Raw genomic sequence first — 27,630 nt, 5'->3', positions numbered from 1 at the left:
TCAATCTGCCCAATGCTTGTCATCACTAGAAATATCAAGTAGGTGCAGGAGACCTGGAGGAGTGCCATCTCCCGCACCACCAGCATCTTCATGCTGTATTCCACATCCTGGTGAATGGGGCAGAGCTACCCAGAGCTTCACTGGAGTGCAGAGGATCATCTGCCTCCTGTTGGTGGCCTGGCACACAAAGACTCCAGTATGAATCCCTGAAGAAAACCATAGCCCTCCTACAGTGTCTGTAAGGTCTGGAGCAAATGCCAGTAATTTCACAATGAAAGGGAAGTGCAAGACAATGCCAGTGATGTGTTCTTTGCTGGGGAAGAGATGGAGTTCCAGTGGTTCATTACCCTCCTTGAAAGAAGCTTTAGAGATTGTTGTCCTTAATGTATTATGTTGTCTCTCATCTCCTTTGCTGTCCCTTGGTTATCTCATATTGTTATAGTATCTTTGTTATCTGATATATTGAATTTATTTGTATTTGGTTACTTGAAATTTGATAGGGAAGGGGGGAAAACCAAGATGGGTGGGGGGTGTGGGGGGGGAGGGAAATGGGTACCAAGACATGTGAAAGGGTATCAATGTATGTGAATTAATGCACCTTCTATCTGGCAAATATCATGTAACCCTTTTACTAATTACAATAAAAAATGCAAAAAAATTTAAAAAAGAAGCTTTAGAAAGCATATAGGCAGGAGCAGAAAGGCAAGAAGGAAGAGCCAACAAGAGCAGGGATGAGCACAATGGTGAAGATGAAGAAAGGCTGGAAGAAGATGAGCAAAATGAAGAAGAAGAAGTAGACAACTGCATAGAGAAGGGTAGGCAGGATGGCATTGTAAGAAGATACCATCTTGAAATGTCTTGTGTTTATATGAAGCTTTTCCTTGCTGTGTAAGTGGTCTTAGGCACAAATCCCTGAGATCAAAATTAAAACAGTACAATTATCAAAACAAGCTCTCCCAGACATGGAGCAAATGAGTAGCAAAATTCTCTTTTGCTGGATCAATCTGAAAGTTATGACTTGCTAGTAAGGAGGATTCTGAGTGCTAGTTAAATTGGCCAAGTGCCATCTTGTGTTTACTTAGATGTACATTTAGGTAATATTTTGATCTTCTATTTCTCGCTCTCTGTCGCTTCATAAAAGTAATATTAAGTCCCATGCTTCTGGCTGTGTTCCAGATCATGGTGGGGAAGTGAAGGGTCAGGAAAAATTGGGGCTTTGATCGTGGTCACCCTATATTTGATTGTACAGTATTTGGCATAGTAGCTTATTAAGAATGGCAAGGTGGGACTGTGAGTTTGGCCTAGTGGTAGAGTGCTTGCCTAGCATGCATAAAGCCCTGGGTTTGATTCCTTGGTACCACATACACCGAAAAGGCCAGAAGTGGTGCTATGGCTTAGTTAGTAGAGCACTAGTCTTGAGAAAAGCCTAAGGACAGTGCCCAAGCCGAGTTCAAGCCCCAGGACTGGCAAAAAAAAGTATGGCAAGGTGTCTGCGGATATAGCTCAGTAAAAGAGCACTTGCCAAGCATGTGCTTCTACGAATGTTTCAGCTTTAGGAAAGTACTGCAGAATAATGAAATCTCAGTCTGTTACCGCTTTATTTGACACAGCAACATTAAGTTTTGTTTTTCTCTAAGCCTACTTTGCTTGAAGCTCTTCTTTATTACCCTTCCATTTGACTGGCTGAGGTAGCTGCACTCTGGGGACTTATGCTCTTTCAGACCAATGTAGATTGAAATTGGTCATGCAAAGGTGCCATTGAGGTCTTACAAAACACCTGACAGTGCTTTAGGATTATCACCAATAAAAGGTGTAAAATCCCAGGCTTTTTCTTTCCCATCTCCCAAACTGGGTGTTGCTTTGCATTTGTGATAAGCTCTAGACTTCATTTCTCTTAGCCACAACTTTCTCCCTCTGGCTTCTCTCTCTATGCTTCCTTTTACCTTTCTGCTTTCTATTACCATGTTATTTTACTCACATTGTTTACCATTCTAGGAACTTTGAATACCTGCTTTTATTCTCAAGGTATAGATTCTTCTGATTCCTTAAGTGTCATGTTTTTAAAATAGTTTTATAAAACTTCTCAACCTTAAGGGAAATCTGATAGTGCACAGGATACACACACACACACACATACACACACACATACACACATCATTCTTCTTTAACTGCTTCTAAAGTATGTGTTGCTTTACTTAGTTTTCTCTTCCATTCAGTACTCCAATCATGTTGTCTTACTTGAGTGCTTGGAGTTGGCAGGTAGTGTAGTATAGTTGGACACTTGTTAAGTGAATACAGTGAAAAGTTTATTAAAAGACTTTTTTTCTTTTGTTGGCCATGGGGCTTGAAATCTGCACCTGGGCACTGTTCCAGAGCTGTTCAGCACAAGACTAGCTCTACCACTTGAACCACAGCACCACTTCCAGTTTTCTGTTCGTTAATTTGGAGATAGGAATCTCATGGACTTTTCTGCCCAGGCTAGCTTTGAATCACAATCCTCAGATATCAGCTTCCTGAGGAGCAAGGATTACAGGTGTGAGCCACCAGCACCCAGCAACTGAAGATTTTGGAAAAGAATGTAATTCTTTGTATAGATAAAGAACATTCTTGTTTTAAAAAAAGAATGAAATTGTAATTGGCAACTGCATAGTTTTGAGAAACTTTACATACTGTGGCAAAATTCTTATTTTAATGATCAACACAATGGTGTAGGAAATCAGCAACATAGAAAATAAACTAAAATAGATATTACACAATCAAGAAAATTAACTATCTTTAATCTGATTTAAGCATAACACAGTATATGTATACACCAAAACATCACATGACACTCATTGAAATGTACATTTTTTATGTGCTACTTTATGTGCTAGTTTAAAAATGAGTTGGGAGTGAGGAAAAGAGTGACATTGTCCAAAAATAAATGTACTCATTACCTGATTTATGTAACTGCAACCTCTTTGCACATCACCTTAATAATAATAATAAAACATTAATTTTAAAATAAAAATAAAAATGAGGGCCGGAACTTTGGCCTTGTGATAGAGTGCTTGCCTAGCATGCATGAAGACCCACGTTCGATTTCTCGGTACCACACACAGAGAAAAAAGTCAGAAGTGGTGCTGAGGTTCAAGTGGTAGAGCTCTACCCTTGAGAACGTCCAAGGACAGTGCTCAGGACATGCCCGGAGCTCAAGCCCACGATTGGCAAAAATAAATAAATAAATAAAAATCAGTTGGATTTACTGGCATGTGCCTTTAGTCATAGCACTCAATAGGCTGTGGTAGAACCTGTTCCAGCAACGTACAGAGGCCCTATCTCACTCATAAAATAAATAAGCAAACAAAGTAGAATTTGCATAGGAGAACAATAGAAAAGTTGAATTCTTACAATGGTTTCAAAGTGGAGAGGTAAATCTATACACATAGTCAATGATGAAGTAGCAGTAATTACAAGTAGAATGAATGAAGTAGCTATTGTTCCATTTTTTCTAAGTAAATCTTAAGAAAACTGAACAATTACCTGCCACAGAGATTATTCCTGATATTTATGGAGGAATGAATGCTAGTATAGCTTTGTTTTGTTCTGATTTATCAAAAGCACTATTATTAATTGTGCCAAAACAGATTAAAATTCAATGACTATAGAAAGGCACACATTTGGGAATCAAATCAGTATGGATACTATCCATACTTGTCTGTCAGTAACTTAGTTAGCTTGGAGTTGGCTTCCTAAATCATTGCTACTTAATGTCTTTTATTGTCACCAATAGAACAATGTACAAAGCAATAGTTGCTGTGTTTTTCCTATAGTGGAGAACTAGGTAAAATAAGGGAAAAAAGAGCTTAAATTTCCTGTTTCCAGCATTTCAGCATCTTTTCACGTTTCCTGTTTCATATGCACTTCTTTTTATTTTAATTTTATTGTAAAGTTGCTGTACAGAGGGGTTACAGTTGCAAAGTAATGTAATGAGTGTAATTTGTGTTGAACTTTATTACCCCCTTCTGTTTTTCTCCCACTTTCCTTTCCCTCCCAGCAACCCTACTTCAATTGTAAAGCTCATTTCCAACAGTGCCTTGTGAGTGTCACTGTTGCATTTGTTCACCATTTCACCTTTGTCTCACCATTTTGTTATTTACCTTTCTGTCCACAAACCAGATAAAAATATGTACAAGAAATGGGGTACCAAAATAAAAAATGGTGTGACTACAAGGGATTAAAAAAAGGAAAAAAATAAAGAAAAAGAAAAACTTCACACAGTACATTAAAAACAACAGTACAAAATCCTCTTGTTTCCATGTTTTGGAATTCATTTTGATTAGTATCTTTTTTTTGTTTGTCATGGGGCTTGAACTTGGTCTGGCACTCTCCCTGAGTTCTTCATCTCAAGGCTACCACCCTACCCGTGGGCCTAGATGTTGTCCCTGAGCTCTTCAGCTCAAGGCTACCGACCTACCCTCGAGCCACACCCCACCTCCTATTTTCTAGAGGTTAATTGGAGATAAGATTCTCAGGTCCTTTTGTTCCTTGGCTGGCTTTGAACCTTGATCCTCAGATGTCAGCCTCCTGAGTAGCTAGGATTATAGTTGTGAGCCACCGTGCCCGGCTGATTAGTATCATTTTATATGCTCATATGCACATAGCTATTGAGTTATTGTGATCCTCTGGTAGGAGTATCCAAGACATATACAAATTATTACAAATGAGGGAATCTGTGGAGCCTATTGTTTCTTTGGTTCTGGCTTACTATGATTTTTTCCAAGTCTTTCTCTTTCCTTATGAATGATGCATTGCTATTCTTTCTCTTGGAAGCATAGAATTCCATTGTGTATATATACCACATTTTCTTGATCCATTCATTTACTGAGGGCCGTCTGGGTTGGTTCCATTTCTTAGCTATGGTAAATAATTCTGCATTAAACACAGTTGTGCTGGCAGCTTTAGTGTGGCCTTATTTGTGACCATTTGGGTAAGTGCCCAGGAGTGGGATTGTTGGATCATAGGGTAGTTGTATGTTTAGTCTTTTGAGGAACTGCCATACTTCTTTCTAGAGTTGTTGAACAAGTTTACATTCTCACCAACAGTGTAGTAGCTATCCCTTTTGGCCACATCCCTGGTATTGGCACATGAACAAGCCTGAGGACCAAAGGAATAGAATCGAAAACCAAGAAATTCATGATCCCACAGACCTATGGCAACCCAGTCTTTGATAAGGAAGACAGAATTATTAGATGGAAGAAAAAAGAATCTCTTCAACAAATGGTGCTGGCAAAATTGTCTATAAACATGTAGAAAACTGAAGTTAGACCTTTATATATCACCGTGCAGCAGAATCAACTCCAAATGGATCAAAGACCTTGAGGTAAGAGCATATACCCTGAAAATATTACAGGAAGGGTTAGGGGATGCAATAGGGCCCCTTAACACAAGTTGTTGAAGCTTTGTAAATAAAGATCCAGAAACACAACAAATCAAGGAAAGCTTGGATAAATGGGATTGCATTAAACTGCAGAGCTTCGGTATGGCAAAGAACATAGCTAGCAAGATAGATATAAAGCCTGTTACAGATTGGGAGAAGGTCTTCAGTAGCTATAGAACAGATAAGGGTATCATATCACAAATAACTAAAGCTCAAAAAATTTAAACACCACAATAAAATTCCTGAAACAACCACCCCACAAATCAGTAGGCTAAAGAATTACAAAGAGATTTCTCTGGAGAGTAAATAAGAAGAGCCAAGAGACACATGAAGAAATGTGCAACATCTCTGGCCATAAAAGAAATACAGATCACATGGAGATTCCACCTCATCCCAGTTAGAATGGCTATTATCAAGAAAAATAATGATACATGCTGGTGGAGATGTGGTCATAGTCACCTTTGTACATAAATGTTCTGTTCTTATTTGTTCTTGAATCTTTTTATGGTGGGTCGCTAGTAAAGTCACATTCTCATTCTCATTGGTGAACAAGTCATACAGTTGGAGAAAATTAGAAGACAGCTGTGAAACTGGTTCAGGTTCCAAAGTTTCTCTTTTTTTGCCAGTCTTAGAGTTTGAACTCAGAACCTAGGCATTGTCAAGGCTAGTGCTAAACCACTTGAGCCAGAGTGCTACTTCTGGCCTTTTCTGTTTATTTGGTACTGAGGAATTGAACCCAGGGCTTCATAAGCCATATTCCCATTCCCCAACACATTCTGTATGACTGAAAATTATACTTTGAAATTTGGAACTGTAAAGATTTTTAGAAATTGTTGTTTGATTTTCCAGTGATGTATGAAAAATGATTTTAAAAAATACTGATTTGGTTGGAAAACTTAAAGAAGTTACTGAAGAGAGAATAATAACCACCAAAGAAAGGAAAAATAATTTAAGTATCTGTAGTCAAGGCTATGATAGAGTGGTTTTACTTTTGAATGTGTAAATTAGAGGGTTGGGGAAAAGGAGTTTAGATTGAAACAGAATTACATGCTTCATTTTCTCTTTTACTATGCCTGTCCTTTTTCAAATCATAGTAATAACTATCCATATTTATTACAAAATAATCATGATCATTGACGGAAAAAATCCATTTACACTTCTCTGGAAACTTTATATTTAAAATACCTGTAAAAATACAGTAGAAATTCACACAAAGTATGGAGGTTGTTTATCTTGGCTCCTAAACAAACTGAAATCTAAAATGGGTAGACAACATATAATCAAGTGGTGGCCTTATGTTTTGAGAAATGTTTTTTTTCTGAATATAAGAATAACTTAGTTTCTGAACTGAATATGAGTAATCAGTGTTAATAAAATTAGCACTAAAACCTCACATTTTGGAAATCATTCTTTTTCTTCTTCATTTCACAGTCAAGTTTTGCTGGATTGTCCTTATATTTAAATTTTTGAAAATTTGAGCAAATTATTTTCTGCTGCCTGTTTCTGATTCCACTGGTCTCTTAAGTTCTATATGCAAGCTTTTAAGATGGTGTACAATATACTTCTTAAGGAGGTTTGTAGTCTTAATGTTTCACAATTATTCACAAATACTAGTTGTCCAGTCTTCTTGTCTGAGGAAAATTGGTGTTAAGGACAGGTGGAGGATGAATGGAGAGAGGAATTGTGGGTGAATACTCAATGAATATTCATGAAAATGGAACCAGGAAACTTGAGAGAATGTGTGGGATTGGGATACACGGGAGGCTAGAGGAATGATGGAAGAGATGACACTGATTAAAATGCATTGTAGACATAAATTGGCATGTTGAATTGAAAACCCTTGTGAAAACTACTTAAAGATAATAAAATGTTTTTAAAATGTAGTAATCCCTTATTAAAGAGTTAAAGTGTTTTTGCAGTTGTTCCCAACTATTAGTCTTTCATCAATAAAAATAGAGTAATTCATGATCTCTCTAGCTTTATTTTTCACTTCATGAGAAAAATACATGTATACATGAAATTCCAAATATATCTTGACTTTTCTGCTCATTAGAATCATCGAATCACCATGCCTTATCTGCATTTTCAGGTGTCTCTCTTCTTTCATAGCTGTCACTTGTCGTTACCCTCTACCTGCTTCTAGTTTGATTTAACCTAGTACTTAAGGGGAAAAGAGGGAAATGGAAATTATAAGAGTTGTTTGTTGATAAAATTTATAAAGCATAAATGAGAAAGGCAAAGGGTTCTTTGATATTAATAATAATAATAGCAATAATAGTTGCCATTCACTGAATACTTATTTTTCAGGCACTATGTTATATGCTTTATATATGTTGTGTTATTTAATCCTCACAACTGGAGTCTTCTTTAAATTTTTATTTATTACAACTGTCTCAACCTGGGTGCCTGTGGTTCACCTCAAAATCAGGCAATGGCAGCTCACAACTGTAATCCTAGTAACTTAGGAGGCCAAGATGAGGATCCCAGTTCTAAACCAGTCTGGGAAGGAAGCCTGTGAAACTCTTATCTTCCATTAATCACAGAAAGAGCCAGACATGAAGCTTTGACTCAAGTGGTAGAGCAATACCCTAGAACAAAAGGCACTCAGGGACAGCACAGAGGCCCTGAGTTTATGCTCCAGGACTGGTTTAAAAAAAAAAGAAACCATGCAAGCTATTCCAATCACAACAATGGAGCTCTTAGTTTACCCCTTCAGTCTGTATCTGAAACCTGATCTCCATTTCAGGTTGTATCCACATCCATAAGAATCCCATGCCAATGTATTAGTCCAGGTGATGAGAATAATCTGGGTGTGTTTATTCGCTGTTTATTCCTAAGGCATCAAATTTACCTTGTGTTAGCTTTGAATAGAAAAATGACTTGTCACTCTATCAAAAATATTTTCTGTTCCCACAAGGACTTATTTATAAAATAAGGCCGGATTGTAAGCTGCACGTCAGACCTTAAGCTTGGGATATCGCTAATAAATAAAAACATTCTGTGAATTATGATTTTAAAACAACTGTCAGGGCCAACTTGTAAAAGTAACTGCAAATTGTAATGTCATTATCAAATAACATTCATTGATTTAGTAAAAGTTATTACTTAAAAGTGTGTCCTTAGGGGACCATACATACCAAAATGCTTGTTTCTTTTAGCATATACTTTACTGTTAGCTCCTACCAGTAAAGCTAAGAAAGAGCAATGGTTTAATTTGCAACCAAGTATTTCCAACAAGCAAAAATTTACTATAATGAGAAAAACAGTATTTGTAGATTTTCTGTCTTTAAAGATTTAATATCAATTTTACTGGGAAGCAATGTGTGTATAGAATACCAAAAGATTTAGTCTACATGAGTGGTGCTGTGTTTCAAGCGGTAAAGTGGTAGCCTTGAGCTGAAGGGCTCAGGGGGAGTACCCAAGCCCAGAGTTCAAGTCCCACAACTGATTTAAAAAGACAGAGAAAAATGACTAGAATAACTGTTAAAAATCAAACTTCAGGTAACAGCAAATCTAGAGAGCTGTTCACTTGCTTAACAGAAGTTTTTTAGAGTAGTTAAAACCCATGAAGAGCCACAAGCCTTCACATTCCACAGAGCACAGAAGGGCAGCCAGAGTCAACCAGAAATCACTGTCTAGGACTTTAGTCTTACTTTTTTCACAGGTTTCTGGTTCATATTCAAAGGTACGTGCTCAATATTTTTAAGTTACTAACGCTTAGAAATACAAGGTGTTTCAGGATTTTTATTGCTTTCATGCAAATATGACTTCTTTTTCCAAAATATGAAGTCACATCAATTTTCCACACCTGTAAGAGTGAAGACATTTCATTATTCTCCTAGTACGATATGGTCTTTTATAGAAATGATCCCTAATAATCCATGTTTACTTGTACGAAAACCTTTGTATTTTTAGGAGCTAATGCCAAAGACCTGTAGCAAGTCATTGTTGTCTGCTGGGCCTACTGTCCTGCTTTCAGTCCTTTGTTTCTTCAAAGGCACCCCATTCATCCCATTCTTTAGGCTTGGGGTTACATCAGCATTTAGAATGAGTTGTGGCTCCTCCCTATCACTCTACCCCTGTGATCTTGAATCACTGACTAACAGCTTTCTCTTTACCAAAAAAGGTAGAGTCAAGAATCATTTACCCATTGACTCACAGCAGTTCACTGTTTTCAATAAAACCCGGCTGGACTTTCATGTCTGAACTACTCTGGAGCATTTAGTCCTACAATGCAGCAAATAAACGGCAATGGTTGCTAGGGGTCACATTTCCAGCATAGACCCCACAGCAATGGTTGTAGTTGAATGCCAGAGACCTGAACATTGTGTGGATTATAGACATATGTGGTAACTGTCCTTCAGGTGCAAGCTCTTAACTCCTGATTTGCTTAGTCCAGCTGGCCTATTTTAATGGACTCCAACACTATGGAATGTGCATGTGCATAACAAGTTCCCCATGCTGTTTGTGAGCAAGTGGTACATTAGCTCTTCCTCCCAGATCAGGTCCTTAGAGGAAAGGCAGCACAAGCAATTCAGAATGGTATATGTACCACCAGCTTTTGAGACTCTAGTTCCTCTCTTCTTTGACTCACCCTGCTGATGAGTCACTTACATATGAGCCTGAAAGACATTACAAAAAACATTGCAAAGCAGCACATTTTTTCCTTTGCTTGGCTTGTTTGAGCAACTGATTCACATCCACCCTAGGTGAGGTAGACTGAACAAACACAATTGGGATAATATTCATCAGCATCTATGGGGAAAGCAGCCTACACAGGGAGCTGACAATCTGCATGTCCCCATCACAGGGTAAGAACTGGACAAGCATCTGGTGTAGTGCAACAGTCACAAGGCCACTGCTAGGGAGAGTAGGCAGAGTGTCGTACAGGGCCAGCATGTAGGTAGGGATCTCATTCACCTTTTTCCCTGTAAGAATGAACTGCCTGTTTATAGAGCCTGACATAAGAGCCTGGCTGTTCTGTGAACATCCAGCTTTCTTGGGCTAGTTCACAGGTAAATTTTTGGTGCCACTTGACTAGCTGAACTGTAGCATTCCAGGCCTTACTGGTGTGTCCAGAGGAAAGATTCTAACTAAAATGAAGAACAGCAGAGCTCATACCTTGATTCACGGGGAGAATACCTGAGGGTACAGACTTCTTGAGAAAGAACACCCCAGATGAGACAAGTATAGGAGAACCATATCTGGGCACAGTGGTCTGGCACAGGTGTTTGTGTGGAGAGAACCCATTATGGATTTCTTATCAACAGGAAGAACCCTGAGTAGACCATCTGGTTAGTGTGCAAAGTCACAGACATGACTGCCTGTCCAGGTATTTCCCTAGGAGGGATCATGGGACATGTAGAAATAACCCTTTTGTGTAGTAGCCTGTAGAACCCAAGATTTACAGAAGAACCAAAAGGCAAGAACCCAGGCACCAAGAACCCAGATCTGCTTATGAGTCTGGGGGGCTGGATGAGGAGTAGAACCCCAGACATGACAACTTGGCTGAAGGACCAGTCACTTATCTAACAGACTTACTCAGGGGCAGTATAGGCTGGTTCAGTAGACCCACATGAAAGCAAGGCAGGGAAGTTGCCGGTTGAGGGCTGCTCTGGTACGCCATCAAAAGACTGGAGACCAGAGATACCTTGGATGGGGTAGCATTGCATGGGGAATGGATGAATTTTGAAAGTGTCCTAGGACATGGTCCCCAGCTACACATGGCCTTGCCTTTGTTGTTCCGTGGTGAGATGAACTAGAAACAAGGCAGCGAGGCTGTGGTACATTTGCTTCAGAAGCCCAGTGTTCTTGATCTTTCTGAAATCATAGATCTTAACTTATCCTCCAAATCCCTGTATATATCTGATGTCAAAATATGGTACATCAGACTACCTTGTCTGCTGGTATTGACATTATACTTCTTATAGCTGTTTTTCTTGGTGGAGGGGGGATGGTAGGGTTTTGTCCACAGATATAGTTATTTGTTTTTGGTTGCTCTCTCATTTTCTCAAGTTTTCAGGTCAAAACCAGCATAGCCTTTTTAAAAATCCTATTCTACAGTGTCACAATTTAAACACATGAAGCTTATTACATCACTCCTACATGATTTTGCCTCACTCAGAATGTTGGCTGCACAGTTCTGGGGTTTTTGAACATGAGCATGAAACATCTGAAGGGCTCTCCCTCTACCTGGGGTGGAGAAGCAAATGCACAGTTGGGGTGGACCATCAGCTCCTGGTTAGCCTCATCTTCGTGGTAATGATGCAAATGATTTTGAATGAAGTAAACAAATTTGATATGGGTTTTATTTTTTTGTCTTTTTAAAAAAAATATTTGCTAGTACTTGGGCTTAAACACAAGGATCTGGGCACTGTCCTTTAGCTTTTTTTTCCAGTCTTGGGGCTTGAATTCAGGGCCTGAGCACTGTCCTTGGGTTATCTCAAGGCTAGAGCTCTACTGCTTGAGCCACAACACCACTTCTGGCTTTTTCTATGTATGTGGTACTGAGGAATCGAACCTGGGCCTTCGTGCATGGTAAGCAAACACTCTTCCACTAGGCCATGCTCCTGACCCCTGTCCTTTAGCCTTTTGCATCAAGGTTCGGGTGTTATCACTTGAGACACACTTCTGCTTCTGGCTTTTTGGTGGTTAATTGGAGATAGGAATCTCATAGACTTCCCTGCTTGGGCTAGCTTCAAACTATGATCCTCAGATCTTGGCCTTCTAAATAGCTAGGATTACAGACAGGATCTACTGGTGCCTACCCCATTTTTATGTTTTTGTTGGAAAAATATGACTTTGAATTCTATGCTCATTTCTTAATCTGTTAACTATTTTCCTGCTGCTGATTTACGTAAGTTCTTCATACATTTTGGACATTAACCACTTATCAGGTATACACTTTACCAATACTTTTCTTATCTGTAAGTTCTCTTTTCATTTTTTGAGCATTTGCTTTGATTTTCATGTTTAGGTATAACATGCATCAAATTGAACAGATAGTTCATTCTTGCATGTTATATCCAAAAAACAATCTGGGAATGCCAAGGTCAATTTCTTTGTTTTCTTCTAGGAGTTTCATAGTTTGAGGACTTATGTCTACTTTGTCTAAATTCATTTTGAGTCCATGTTGACTTAATTTTTGTATATTTTATAAGATAAAGACCCAATTTCATTCTTTTGAATATGAATATCCAGATTTCCTAGCATTTCTTGTTGAAGACGCTTTCCTTTCCCATTGTATATTCTTGTCACCCCTGTCAAATATGAACTGTATATTCATGACTTTATTTCTGGGCTGTCTATGCTGTTCTAGCGACCTCTCATGAGTATCTTAAATCATATTTTATAACTGAATAAAAAACTAGCTGCATTTGGTGTATTCAATGTACAGAAATGAAATGCTTAAGACACTTGCTTATATATATATATATATATATATATATATAATAAGTGAGATGGCTAAAGTAGCATACATGGAAATGAGGTTTGCTTCAGTTGTGGTAAAATGCTGGTAGCAGTACAGTGTGATAAGTTATATATGTATATTTTATTTATTTATTTTATTTTTATTTTTTGCCAGTCCTGGGGCTTGAATTCAGGGCCTAGGCACTGTCATTGGACACTTTTTGCTCAAGACTACCACTCTGCCACTTGAGCCACAGCACCACTTCCAGCTTTTTCTGTGTATGTGGTTCTGGGGAATCAAACCCAGGTCTTCGTGCATGCTAGGAGAACACGCTACAACTAGGCCATGCTCCTGGCCCTATCTGTATATTTTAATGCCTAGAATAGCCACAAGGAAAATAATACAAATTGATATATCTAAGACACCACAAATCAAGAAGGAATTTCAAAAATGTTTAAATATGTGAAAAGAAAAAAAGAGGAATTAGAAACAGAGTAAACAAATAGAAAATAGAAATATAATGGAGGGTATTATTATTCTGACTTAATATACTATATGTATGGGTGAAAAAAGAAATTAATAAAGGCACACATGTCCTGACATGCTAAATAAAATGACTTTAACTGGTATAAATATATTATTTAAATGGAAAAAAGTCAGATTAATTTAAAATGGATATAAGAATATACTGTTGCTGGGCACGGTGGTTCATGCCTATAATAATAATAGCTATAATAATAGCTACTTAGGAGGCTGAGATCTGAGGATCGCAATTCAAAGCCACCCTGGGTGCTAAAGTCCATGAGCCTCTTACCTCCAATCAACCACTGGAAAACTGGAAGTGGCACTGTCGCTCAAGGGGTAGGGCAGTAGCCTTGAGCTGAAGAGCTCAGGGACAGCGCCCAGGCCCAGAGTTCAAGCCCCAAGACCACCCCCCCCGCACCAGCTCCACTCAAAAATAAAAGTATACTGTCAATACTTTAATTGGGATGCCAGTGTTTCACATCAGTAATCATTGCTGGAGGCTGAGCTCTGGAGGATGCAGAATTAAGCCAGCCTGAACAGAGAAATACACAAAACTGCATCTCCAAGGATATGAGCAAAAAGTGAGGCTACCGACATACCTTAAGTGGTAGAGTGCCAGGCAAGCAAGCACGAGGCTCTGAATTTAGACCCTAATATTGGTTCAACCACTCTGGAAAACAGTTTGAATATTCTTCAAAATCTAAACATAAACCCAGGTATGGTGGCCCATGCCTGTAATCCTAGCTACTCAGGAGACTGAGATCTGATTATTGAAATTGGAAGCCAACCTGAACAGAGACTCTTAACTCCAACTAACCAACAAAAAGTCTGAGGTAGAACTGTGGCTCAAGTGATATAGCAATAGCCTTGAGCTTAAAAATCATGCCAGGGCTCACTCCTGTAATCATATCTATTCAGGAGGCTGAGGTCTGAGAATTATAGTATGAAGCTAGCCCAGGAGTCTCTTAGCTGCACCAAACTACAAAAAAAATAGAAAACAAAACACAGAAGTAGAGCTGTAGCTCAAGTCGTAGAGTACTAGCCTTGAGCAAAAGAAGCTCAAGGACAGAACCCAGACCCCAGGACCAGAGTGCACATGCGCACACACACATACACCTAAAATTCTCTACTGTTTACAGTAGCCAAGATGAAACCACCCTTGGTGTTCAATAACTTCTGTTTAGATAAAGAAAAGCTCAGGGACAGATCCCAGTCCTTGAATTCAAGACCCACCTTTCTCATTGAGATGGTTATAACTGATGCATGTTTTCCTTATTGCAATAGTCTATGTAAGATCAATTTCTTAATTGTCTGGTACATGTACAGAATAGATTATTATTCAGACACACAGGAAAAGTCATGTCATTTGCAGGAAAATGAACTAGAGATCATTTAAGTTAGATAACTCAAGCAGAACAAGACCAAAAAATAACAAGAGACAGGAAAGTGGTTAGGAAAAAATGACATAGCACCATTATTATTTTTCTTTTGTGGTCTTATGCTATGAAAATACGGTTTCTTAGGGCCATCAAAAAGTTGAATTTATGTCACTGAAGGGATTTTTATAACTTTGTCTTCAGTACTCATATACATTTTTTTTACTTTTTTTTGCCAGTCCTGGGCTTGAGCTCAGGGCCTGAGCACTCTCCTTGGACTTTCTCAAGGCTAGAGCTCTACCACTTGAGCCTCAGCACCACTTCTGGCTTTTTTCTATATGTGGTACCGAGGAATCAAACCTGGGTCTTCATGCATGATAGGCAAGCACTTTAACCACTAGGCCAAACTCCCAGCCCCGTTTTTTTTTTTATTTACAAGAGTAAATTTGCTGTTAAAAGTTAAATTCTAGAAAGACAGGATGCATTGACATTCTCATTATATGTCCTCAGGATTTCTAGAATAGCTCTTTTAAACTCGGTGGGTCTCAATAGCCATCACTCAATAGTCAGCCAATTAGTAAAATGATCGTTGTTTATATTGGGCATAAGACTGAGGTTATAAATAAAGACATTTTCTTGAGCAAAAAAAAAAGAAAAAGTGACAGTTGTAGTAAATTTAAGTACATTATTTGCAAATTGTAAACATCCCAATAAACACCATTTCTATGATTAATGCTATAAGAAACCAAAGACCCACAGTCAATGAGAAGGGTGGAGGAGGTTTTATATTCCAATATAGAAGAGCAGGGAAATTCTTTTTCACCTAAAGTATCCCTTTCACAGAACCTAAAAGGAGCATTTCTCAGGGAACAGATGGCTCATTTAAAGTACAGCATTATCTTCCCTCAAATTAGTTGTATGAAATATATGCTATTATTTGTATTGCTGATGAAGAAACAGACTCAGAAACGTTTAGTGACTTTCCGAAGATTGTTCAGCTAATGAATGGCTGAATCTGTGTTAGACAGACCCACTCTTCAACATCACAAAGGCTACATGTATGTCCTATAGAACCTTATCAAATACCCGGCACATAAGAGGATCCCTGAATAATTGGTGGTTAATGAGTACAAAATGACAGGCATTGCTGACATACAGAATTAATAACAATATTGTTTTACCACAATATTATGTACCAGGATGTTTTATACTGTCCTTGTAGGCATATCGACTAAAAAATTTTCCCTTGTAAAAGCAACCCAAAAGTATTAAGAAAAGCTAGTGGAAATAATTGTAACATACCACACAGAAGCTTCTTGGGTCTATAATTATTTCCTTCTCCTTCCTTCCTTCCTTCCTTCCTTCCTTCCTTCCTTCCTTCCTTCCTTCCTTCCCTCCCTCCCTCCCTCCTTCCTTCCTTCCTTCCTTCCTTCCTTCCTTCCTTCCTTCCTTCTTTTCTTCCTTCTCTTTCTGGTGCCAGTACTAGGACTTGAATTCAGGTCCTGGATACTGTCCCTGAGTTTCTTTTTTTCTCTTGGTCGTTGGTGGGGCTTGAACTCTGGGCCTGGGCACTGTCCTTGAGCTCTTCAGCTCAAGGCTAGTTCTACCACTTCACCCACAGTGCCACTTCTGAATTTCTGGTGGTTAATTGGACATAAGAGTCTCACAGACTTTCCTGCCTGGGCTGGATTTGACCTGTGATCCTCAGATCTCAGCCTTCTGAGTAGCTAGGATTACAGGTGTGAGCCTGGCTCCCTTAGGTTTTTCACTCAAGCCATAGATCACTTCTGGCTTTTTGTTGGTTAGAGATGAGAGACTCATCATTTTCCTGCCCAGGATGGCTTCCAGATGTGATCCTTAGATATCAGCCTCCTGAAAAGATAGGAATGCAGTTGTGAGCCATCAACACCTGGGTAATAGTTTTCTTTCAATATCGTTGATTTTATTATTAAATTGATGCTAGCCTACTGAGTTGACAATTATACCACTCTTCAGTTCTGGAAGTCTGAGCAGATTTAGGTAGTATAAAGATGTAACAAATATTTACATCTTTTTTGGCCAGTCCTGGGGCTTGAACTCAGGGCCTGGGCTCAGTCCCTGGACACATTTTACACAATGCTAGCACTCTGCCACTTGAGCCACAGCATCACTTCTGTGTATGTGGTACTGAGGTACTGAACCCAGGGCTTCATGCGTGCTAAGTGAGCACTCTACTATTAGGCTATGCTCCCGGCTCAAATATTTCCATCTTTGATAAATTCAACCATGAGGCCATCAAGGCCTGTGGTTTTATTTTATATTCTCAAATGATTATTGGTTTGGGGCATTATTTCATTTGCTTATTTTAATATCATTTATCTTTGGTGCGGTGTATTTCATGTTTATGAACATGTTTTGTCCTAGATTGTTTGTTTTCATTTTGGTGAGGCACTTTGCATTCTGTATGCAGGTGATGAAAAAATAATTCACGTGACCTTCCAAGGCCACTCCTCTTCAAATAGGCCATTAGTAAATAAGATCTGCAAGAAGACCAAATCCAAAGCAATTAATAAATAACTACATTTTGATTAAAGTAACTGAAAGAGAGCCCTGAAGAATAGCAAATCAATAGCAAAAATCATGTAGCGCACAGAAAGTTAAATGGCTACAAACTAAAGAGATGGGAAAACTTTCATTCCACCACCTCTTTCCCCCAGTTAGGATTAGCTCTGAACCATAAAGAAAAAGTAGAAGAGACTTCTTGATGGGAAAAGGTAAACATGAGGACCTAGCCCACTTATCAGCTCCAAGGATACTGTAATTTTTCCTGCTAGAGACTTCTATCGTCCTTTCAGTCTCCTAAGCTCAGCCTAGGTAACTGCCCAGAATCTAAATGCTGAATTACTCCTGGAGAAGTAGCTCACATTGATGCTGTACACCATGTAGCCCTTGAATTTACCACATATTAGGGAATAACACCATCCTGGAACTGGAACCATTGGAAGAATACATTTTTTCCTGTGTCTATCCACCAGGTGGATGAAGTGAGCTGGACACTGAGGTTTACCTCCCCATCCTTGGTAGGACCTTGGAGTGTCTGTTCCTGCAGAATCTCCCCTTTGTAGCGTGCTGGTAGCTGATAGATGTTGGTAACCTTCAACGATGTGACTGTGACCTTTACCTCAGAGAAATGGGACAGCTGCAAGATGTGACCCAGAGGACCTTGAACCCAGAGACAACATCCAACATCCAACATCCAACATCCCTAAGGTAAGGGATCCCCACTGGGGGATTTAAACGTCTACCATATCAGAGCCATTTCAGCTCTTAGCACCATAGCCTGACTACAGTGGTCTTTGTCAACAAGGATTCAGAAGCTTTGCTGATGCATATGTGCAGATGCACAAACCAAGGCTGAGAAAACACAGTGTTTCATGTCCCAGAGATTCAGAGCCTCAGCTGGGCTCCCTCAAAGACAAACAGCTACACTAAATTATCTGCCTGGATATAGACCAGACCCCTGCTCAGGCACTATAACTCTCTTTGAAGTAGAATCATTACAGTACTCTTACATGGGTTCTCTCAACTGCTGCCACTGATGTGACAGAACCTGGGTAACTGATGTGTCCCTAACACCCCCGATTTACAGTCATTACTGCCTGGTATATTTTCCTCAGAATCTGGGCTCTTCTATACTCTGTTGGTTGTAGATCTAAAGTTGCAACTCCATCATTCTCCAATAATCTCAGCTATTTGTTCAGAGTCATGAGTTGCTGTGCTGCACAACCCAAAGTACAGTTGTGTCCTAACTCATTGAGTATAAGCTACAGTAGTATGTTTTCGGGAAATAGACCCTGACTGACTTGGCATGAGAAATACAATCTACCTATCCATGGCATGCAAAACGAACCTGAACTCAGTGTATCTGCTAATTCTTCAAGACCATGAGATTGGCTCTAAAACTACTCAGAGCACCTTTGCCACTGTGATTTCCTAGGATCTATGTTAAACCAAATGGATAGATCCACCTTAGCTAAGATTTCCCACTGTGAAGAAAGAAAAATCAGGATGATCCCTAAAGTCTTCATCTTAATAATTTGTGCTGCCATCACAACTTCCTGCTGCCTAGAGCCCTGAGGTACCATAGACATCACTGATTATGAGAACTGAAGAATTCATACATATGCTTGAGCTGTCACAGAACCAGAGCCATCTCGTTCTACCCAACCAACAGCTGACATCCCACCTCACCCTAGTCAGAATGACAGTTTTCAAGGAAACGATACCAAAATGCTGGTGAGGACTCAGAGAGGAAAATGAACCTTCCTACATTGTTGGCTTGGATTTAAATTAGTGTTATGGAAACCAGTTTTAAAGGTCTCTAAAAAGCAGAAACTCAAACCTCACAGTATGGGTAAAGAAAATGTGGTATCTATACGCTGTAGAGTATTATTACATCACAATGAAGAATGAAGTTGTGACATTTGTAGGAAAATGGAGGGAACTGAAGATCAAAATAAGTGAAACAAGGCTGATTCATATAAATAAATAACTTCAACTTTTCTCACATATGTGGAGTCTAGATCTTACAAAAGAGGACATGAATATTATAGGGGAACTACTTGTGTGGGAAACCAGTGGGGAGAGGGAGAGGGCGAAAAATGGGGTGAAAATGGAAGAATTTATATCATGTATGTATGTAAAATTCATAATGAAAACATTTTTCAATTTTTCACGAAAACCAAAGAAGATTGTTTTGAATAATAGAAAGAGGAAACGGTGAAACTGATCAAAGTATATTATGTGTATGCATAGAAATGTCATGTGAAACCCCTTTTGTACCACTAATCTATGCTAATAAAATATTTTTAAAGAAATCCAGCAAATCACCTATAAGAGAATCACTATTAAATTATCCTCAGGTTTTTCAGGAAAAATCTTGTAGATTCGGAGGTGATGGATAGATGACACATAAGTGTTGAAAGAACAAAAGCTGTCAGCCAAGAATACTGTATATAGTAAGAAAGGTTGTCTTTCAGAGAGTGAAATCAAATACAGCCATGGAAAAGTAGGGAATTTATTATCACTAGTCCTGCTTTACAAAAAAATGTGTTTGAGATAGTTTATCAAGCAGAAATGGAAGGATAATTACTATCGTGAATACATATACATACTATAAAATTGATTTTTAGAAAAAAAGAAAAAATTCATTTTTAGAAATAATACATAATGAATTCTTGAATGCTTAGGTGTTGTAGGATCAATTTGTATCTCTTAAGTTGAAGATTAAAAATTAAAAGTTCAATTATTAATGTAAGTGAGTCATTAATAAGCATAATATGTAAGAATGTGTACATAATAACATCAAAAACAAATTAAGTTAGGGATTGTGGAACATACCTGCAATCTCAGATACTCAAGAGGTAGAGGCAGCAGTTGTTGAAACATTGTAGGGAGCCTGGGAAAGGTTATCATGACTGCATGCCAAAAACAAAATAAAATCAAAATTGCTCCTGTTTGAGCACTTTTGAAAAACCATGAAGCCCTGAGTTTGAATATCAGTACAACTACAAAAATGTTTGTGGAGGGAAGTGAAAAGTGTTTTGGTATGTTACAGAGCATATCATCTTAAAATTGTATAGTTACATTTACATAAGCTTTACAATTATCAAAAAGAAAACTCTAGAAAATATGCAAACTGTAAAGAGAAATATATCCAATGAGAAAATAATCATGTTACAAATGTAAAAAGCGGGGGATAAATAATGGAGCAAAAGACCTAGAAAACAGATTTTAAAATAGCAGGTGTGTTTCTTTATTAATTGTTACCTGTAATTAAATGTTTCTAAGTTCTTCAATCAAAGGTATAGAGTTGCAGACTGGATTTTCAAAGTGTTAATTATATGCCACCTATAGAAGACTCACTTAAACTTTAAGGATACGCGTAGATCCATGAATGCATAGACTGAAGGTGACAGTGTGGGGATGCTACTTACAAATGGTCCATTAAAGAGAGCCTTGGCAGCTGTAGTTACATCTGATAACAAATTTCAAGTGAAAAATCTGTCAATAAATAAAGAAGAGAATTATGTAGTAAGAAGGGCCAATTCATTAAGAGAACAAAGCAGTTGTTCATATAACACTGGAGCAACTAAATTTCAAAATGAAATATTAATAGGCATCAAGGGAGAAACAGGCAATACATTGATAATTATATGAGACTTTAACACTTCAACAATGGACAGGAACCAGAATTGGTAGTACCCACCTGTAATCCCAGATACTTAGGAGACAGATATAAGAGGGTTATGATTAGCGGCCAGCCCCGCTAGAAAACTAGGAATATCTTGGCTCGCAAATATAAACTGCCAGGAGCCCACAATTAGAAGAATAGCAGTTTTAGGTCAGTGTGGCAATAAAGTTTGAAAGCGCCATCTCAACAGAAAAAGGTAGGACCGCATACATAGAAAAAGCTGCAAGTGGTGCTGTGGGTCAAGTGGTAGAGCTCTAGCCTGGAGGAAGCCCAAGGACAGTGCTCAGGCCCTGAGCTCAAGGCCCAGGACTGGCAAAAAAAAATAAATAAATGAAAAAATAATTTGAAAAGATCCAGGTCCTGACTTCAAGCCCCATGACTGACAAAATAAAATAAAATTAACAGGCCATTTTCTAGTCTAATGAAGATATAAAGAAATCTCAAATACATACAATGGAAGTGGAGCTATTGCAATACACACTTCAGAAATAAAAAGCATAAGACTTATGGATGAATATATACCAACAAATTGTATAATTGTATGACCAGTAGACCAGTTCCTGGACAAGTGCAGCCTAGCAAGATATATTCAAGGAGAAATAGAGTACTTGGACAGATCAACAACAAACAGATATTGAATAAGTAATTGAAAACTTCTCAGTAATGAAAAGCCCACTACTAGGAAGCATCTCAGCAGAATTTGACATTCAAAGAAAAATTAATATCAATGTTTTTGAAACTTCTGAAAAACATAACTAGGGGGAATATTTCCAAATATGTTTTATAACACCAGTAACCAAAGACTTGAAAAGAAAACTATGCCATTTTCTCTGATTAGCATCAGCTATAAAGTATTATTAAAACTGTGGTAGGGTCACAGAATGTTATTTAGCTGTAAAAAAAAGTGATATCTTATATTTGCCATAACTTGGATGAGCCTGGAACACATTATGATATGTGAAATAAGCCAAATGCAGAAAGAAAAAATGCCTAATATCACTTATATGTTAAATAATTTAAAACATCATACTTAACAGAACTACAAAACAAAGCAGTAATTACCATGGGTGGAAAAATAAGGAAATGGGAAAAATAGATTAGAGGAAAGTAACAGATATGTCAGATTAAAAAGTACAGAGTTCTCCTACACAATATCAAAAGTGGGGAAAGTAGTGCTGTGACTCAAGTGGTAGAGCTGAAGAGCTCAGGGACAGCGCCCAGGCTCAAAGTTCAAGCCCTGCAACCAACAACACCACCAAAAAAATGGGTTGCTAAGTAAGATGGTGGATATGTTAATATACTTCACTATAGTAACCTTTTGATTTCTATATGTATCCAAGAAAATAATGCTATCTGCCTTCAATATACACAATGAAATTTATTTTTTAAAGTGGCTGTTTGCAAGGCTGGCTAGATAACCTCATTTTTGTTGAGTAATTTGCCATAGACTTGGCTTTCAATTATTTGTGCTTTCATTAGAGCAAGTTTCTCATTTATAGCAAATAATTGGGCTTTGCTTTGTATCACTTTGACAATTTGTATCATTACCAGTATTTATTAAGTCCATTACCATTGAAAGGATACTATTACTAATGTGTTCAGTCTAATATATTACCATTTATTTTTCCACTTGTTTTATCTGGTTTTTGTCCTCCTTTATTTTTGCTGGTCATGGGACTTCAACTCAGGGCTTGAGTGCTGTCCCTGAGCTCCCTTTACTCAGGGCTAGTGCTCTACCTCTTGAGCCACGGTTGCACTTGGGCCATTTTAGAGGGCAGCTTATTGGAATTAGGAGTCTCACAAAGGGCTAGAAAGAAATGTGGATTATTTGTGGAGCGCTGGCCTAGCATGCATGAGGCCCTGGATTCAACTCCTTGGTACCACTTAAACAAAAATAAATACAATTGATTTTTTTGCCAGTCCTGGGTCTTGACCTCAGGGCCTGAGCACTGTCCTTGGACATTCTCAAGGTTGGAGCTCTACCACTTGAGCCACAGCACCACTTCTGGCTTTTTTTTCTATGTATGTGGTACTGAGGAATCAAACCCCAGGTCTTTGTGCGTGCTAGGCAAGCACTCTACCTACCACTAGGCCAAACTCCCGGCCCCAAATTCAATTAATTTTTTAAAGAGAGTCTCACAGCTGGGCGCTGGTGCGTCACACCTGTAGTCCTAGCTACCCAGGAGGCTGAGATCTGAGGGTCATGGTTCAAAGCCAGCCCTGCACAAAAGTCTGTAAGACTCATCTCCAATTAACCACAAGAAAAAACAGAAGTGGTGCTGTGGCTCAAGTGGTAGAGCTTTAGCCCTGAGCTGAAGAGGTCATAGACAGGAGTTCAAGCCCCACGACTGACAAAAAACAAAAAGAGTCTCACAAACTTTCCTTTTCAGGGTGGCTTTGAACTACAGTAGCTAGGATTACAGGCATGAGGCACTGGTGCCTGGCTTCCTCCTTTCTATTGAAATAGGGTTTGTGTGTGAGTATATGCTTATGTGTATATTTACACACACATACTTCAATAAATGCATATCTGTATTTTATGGTCATTCTAGAGGTAGTAAAATTCACCCTGCATATACCTTCCCTTTGATGTAAAACATTACAACAATCTGTTATACTGTAATGTACTTCTTCATACTGTCCTTGCATATGTTTTTGCTCTTGTAGATGATGTACATTGAGTTTTATATGTCTTCAAAATTAATATATTGCTATGCTTCCTTTAGTTATATAAAAAGGAATGAATCATTCTGCCTAAGTAGTATGCAAACAATTGTTTATACTAGTAATATGGTTTATGCTGAACACCTGCCTTCGTTTTGGCAGTCTGTCTGGAATTTTGATACACAGTAGGCAGAAAGTGCCCATGTGACTAACTTTCCCCACACAACAACCACAGAAAATCATTGGCAGTGAGACTAATGAGTATAACAGGTAGACAACTTTTCACATCTGTTTTCACAGCTTCTAAGTGAAGTAATTAAGTGTTGACTCCACTTGGAAGCGTGCACCTGGTTTCCTCTATGTTTTGCCCCATGCTTAGTTCCTTGGCTGACTTTGCTCTGTCTCCATTCACCGTTATATTTCAAAGATGTGAGTACTGTTGAGTTCCTCTACTGACTCTTGCAATTGAAGGATAATTTAGTAGACCATTAACCCATAAGTTCTTGATCAAACATGGGTTTTCCAAGTAATTTTCCCAATGTGTGTCTTATTTAAATTTCCAGCATCTTTCCCCAAAACTAAAGTTTAAATTTGGATGGATTCTTAGCTTTTTACATGCTCTATCCAAGTCACTAATGACTTTACTTCTAGGAATTTTAGAGCTTTGATTTTAAGAAATGTGTTAATACCTATATTAACATGAATGACCACTCTTGCCACTTTTATTTAACATAATTCTGACAGTCCTAACCCAAACAATATGGCCGCCAAAACAGAAGTCAGCTTTCACTGTTTATAGCTGACATAATTTTACATTAAGACAACCACCAAACCACACCAAATAAACTACTAGAATAATGAATTCAACATAGTTTCAAGATACAAAATGAATAACATTGCTATAGGCCAGTAGGGAAGCATCTGAAAAAGATGTGAAATGACATCTACTTACAATAAGTAGCATCCCCAGTACATATGAATTTATCAAAATAAATGAAAAATACTCTATAATTAAAATTATAAAACACTACTGAAAGAAAACTGAAAAAGACAATATTGGGAAAACATTTTTATATATTGGAAAAATTAAATTGTTAAAATGCCCATAATGGCAAACGTGATCTACAGATTCACTGCAATCCCTACCAAAACACAAATAATAGTCAGAGAGCAAGAAATTATCCTAAAATCACAAAATAATCCCAAATAATTAAAAACTATCTTGAGAAAGAAGAAACCCAGAGGAATTATAATGCCTGTGTTCAGAATATCCTATAAAGCTATAATAAACAGTATAGACCAGTAAAAGAATATAGAACCTAGAAGAAAACCTGCGACATCTATAACCAATTTACTTTTGATGGAGTTGTTGGAATATACAATGGAAAAAGGACAAACTTTTAAAGAAATGATGCTTTGAACATTGCTTATCCACATTAAATAGAATGAAATTAGACACCTGTCTCTCACCATTTTCAGGGTCAACTCAAAATGGATTGATAAGCTCAGTATGTGATCTGAAACTAGGAAACTACTAGGAGAAAGCATAAATTCTTTAAAACGTTGGAATGACAAGGATTTCAGAGGAAGCAAGGCAACAAAGCAAAAACAGACAAATGGGATTACATCAACATTAAAATAGTCCACATAGCAGAAGAAAAGCAAAAAGATAACCTACAGAATGAGAAAAAATATTTGCAATATATGTTTGATGCAGGGTTGATATAATGAATTAAGACAATTCAGTAGCAAAGAAAACCCAAAGAACCTGAGCAAAAATGGACAGTTCTCAAGACAAGACATATGCATAGCCAGCAGGTTTTTGAGCATTTGCTCAACATCCCTAATTATCAGATAAAGGCTAATTAAATGACCAGGAGATATTAACTTATTTCAATTAGAATGGCCATTATTACAAAGGTAAAATAAAAACCGGTGAGATTGAGGTTTTTCATCTCTGTGACAAAAACCTCACAGAAACCATGTAAAGGAGGAGAGTTTTGTGTTGGCTCATGATTACTTCATAGTTCCTGACTTTCTTATTTCCAGGTCTGCAGTATGAACGAAAGGTCTAACGTGGGAAACCTGGTCATCTTAGGAAAGCCAGGAATCAGAAAGCGACCATCAGAATGATGTAAGAGCAAGCCAGGCACTGGTGGCTCACACCTATCATCCTAGCTACTCAGAAGGCTGAGATCTGAGGATGGTGGTGGACAGCCAGACTGGGCACTAAAATCCGTGACTCTTATCTCCAGCTAACCACCAGAAAATTGGAAGTGGCACTGAAGCTCAAGTGGTAGATCACTAGTCTTAAGCTGGACCTCAGAAACTGTGGCAGGCCCAGAGTTCAAACTCCATGATTGCCTTAAAAAAAAAAAAAGCAATGGGCCGGGAGATTGGCCTAGTGGTAGTGTGCTTGCTGTGCTTGCATAGAATGCACGAAGACCCAGGTTCGATTCCTTGGTACCCCACATACATAACAAAAAGCTGGAAGTGGTGCTGAGGCTCAAGTGGTAGAATGCTAGCCTTGAGAAAGTCCAAGGACAGTGCTCAAACCCTGAGCCCAAGCCCAGGACTGGCAAAAAAAAAAAAGCAAGATGTAGCCACAAGCCCATGACCCAGTGAACCATTTCCTCCTCAAGTTTTTCTACCCTTTCGCAAAATAGCACTATCAGCAAGTCTTTAACAATGATTCTGTTGAATATGAAATTTCAACATACTCCAGCTAGAGCATGGAGAAAAGAGAACCGTTCCATCCTGTTAATGAGAATGTAAATAAGTATGCCCCTTTTTGTGAAACAGTATAATGTTTCCTCCTAAAATTAATAGAAATATAACCTGTAACCCTAGCATTGGATAGGCTGAGGTAGAGGACTGTTGGTTCTAGGCCTGCCTAAGCTATTTAGCAAGTTTAAGACTGCCCTGGACTGCATAGTAGAAGACCCTATTACAAAATAGGAATCTTATATGGTTTAACTATCCCACCATTTCTTATAAATGATGAATGTGTAAAGAAAGTTTGGCTCAGCTCATATACACAGTATAGTACTACTAAGCCATAAAAAAGACATTTCAGGGTTTGTGATAATGTGAGTGGTAATTGAATTTATTATATTAAGTACGCCAAGAATAGGAGGACAAGTAATGTATGGTTTCAATCATATGTGGAATTTTTTAAAGCTGGTCTAAAAATTGAGAGAATAATGATGGTTACCAGAGCCTGTGGAGACTGAGGGAGTGTGAGACAGAAAAGTAATGGTAGATCAAGTGATACTCAGCTACAATTAAGAGCAGGAGTTTTGTTGTGCTATTGTATAGTAGTGTTAACAGCAATCTAGACAACAGCAATTACCTGAACACTTCATATAGCTAGAAAAAGGATTAGAAAGTTTTTGACATATAGAAATGATAAGTGCTTGAGGAGATAGATATGTTGAAGCTTTTGTAAACATTACATGATGGGTATCTGTATTAAAACACTACATAACAATCTATTAATTTTTAAATTGTGTTGTTTTTATATATCATTTAAAAAGATTTTAAAATATAACAGGTAAATATTTTTCAAAAGACACAAGATGTTCTTTAGTTTCTGAGCAGTTATAAAACAAAGATTCCCTGACTTATCAGAATACTATTCCATGCTTTAGGTTAACTTTATATTCCTGATTATTTAATAAAACAGTCTTCTCTTTTTCATGTATGTATGTATGCCAATCATGGTGCTTGAACTCAGTGCCTGAGTGTTGTCCCTGAGCTCTTTAACTCAAGGTTATTGCTCTATTTTTAGCCACAGTTCCACTTCCGATTTTTGAGTGGTTAAGTCAAGATAAGAGTCTCACTCACAGGGAATTTTCTGCCCAGGCTGGCTTTGAACTGTGATTCTCAGATCTCAGCCACCTTTAGTAGCTAGGATTTACAGGCATGAGCAATCTGTACCTGGCTCGGTCTTCTCTTTTTTTAAAGGAGCTAAAGGGTTGTGTTTCTGCTTTTTTGCAGTCAT

The 27,630-nt window shown here is 38.1% G+C and overlaps 1 pseudogene; it reads right to left on the bottom strand.

Moving 5' to 3' along the window:
• LOC150040990 (activity-dependent neuroprotector homeobox protein 2-like) lies at positions 1-27,630 on the bottom strand (annotated as a pseudogene).

This window comes from Megascapheus bottae, chromosome X (assembly GCF_031878675.1).
Source record: "Megascapheus bottae isolate mThoBot1 chromosome X, mThoBot2.hap1, whole genome shotgun sequence".
Lineage (NCBI taxonomy): Eukaryota > Metazoa > Chordata > Mammalia > Rodentia > Geomyidae > Megascapheus > Megascapheus bottae.
This window is presented reverse-complemented; position numbering and strand designations above follow the sequence as displayed.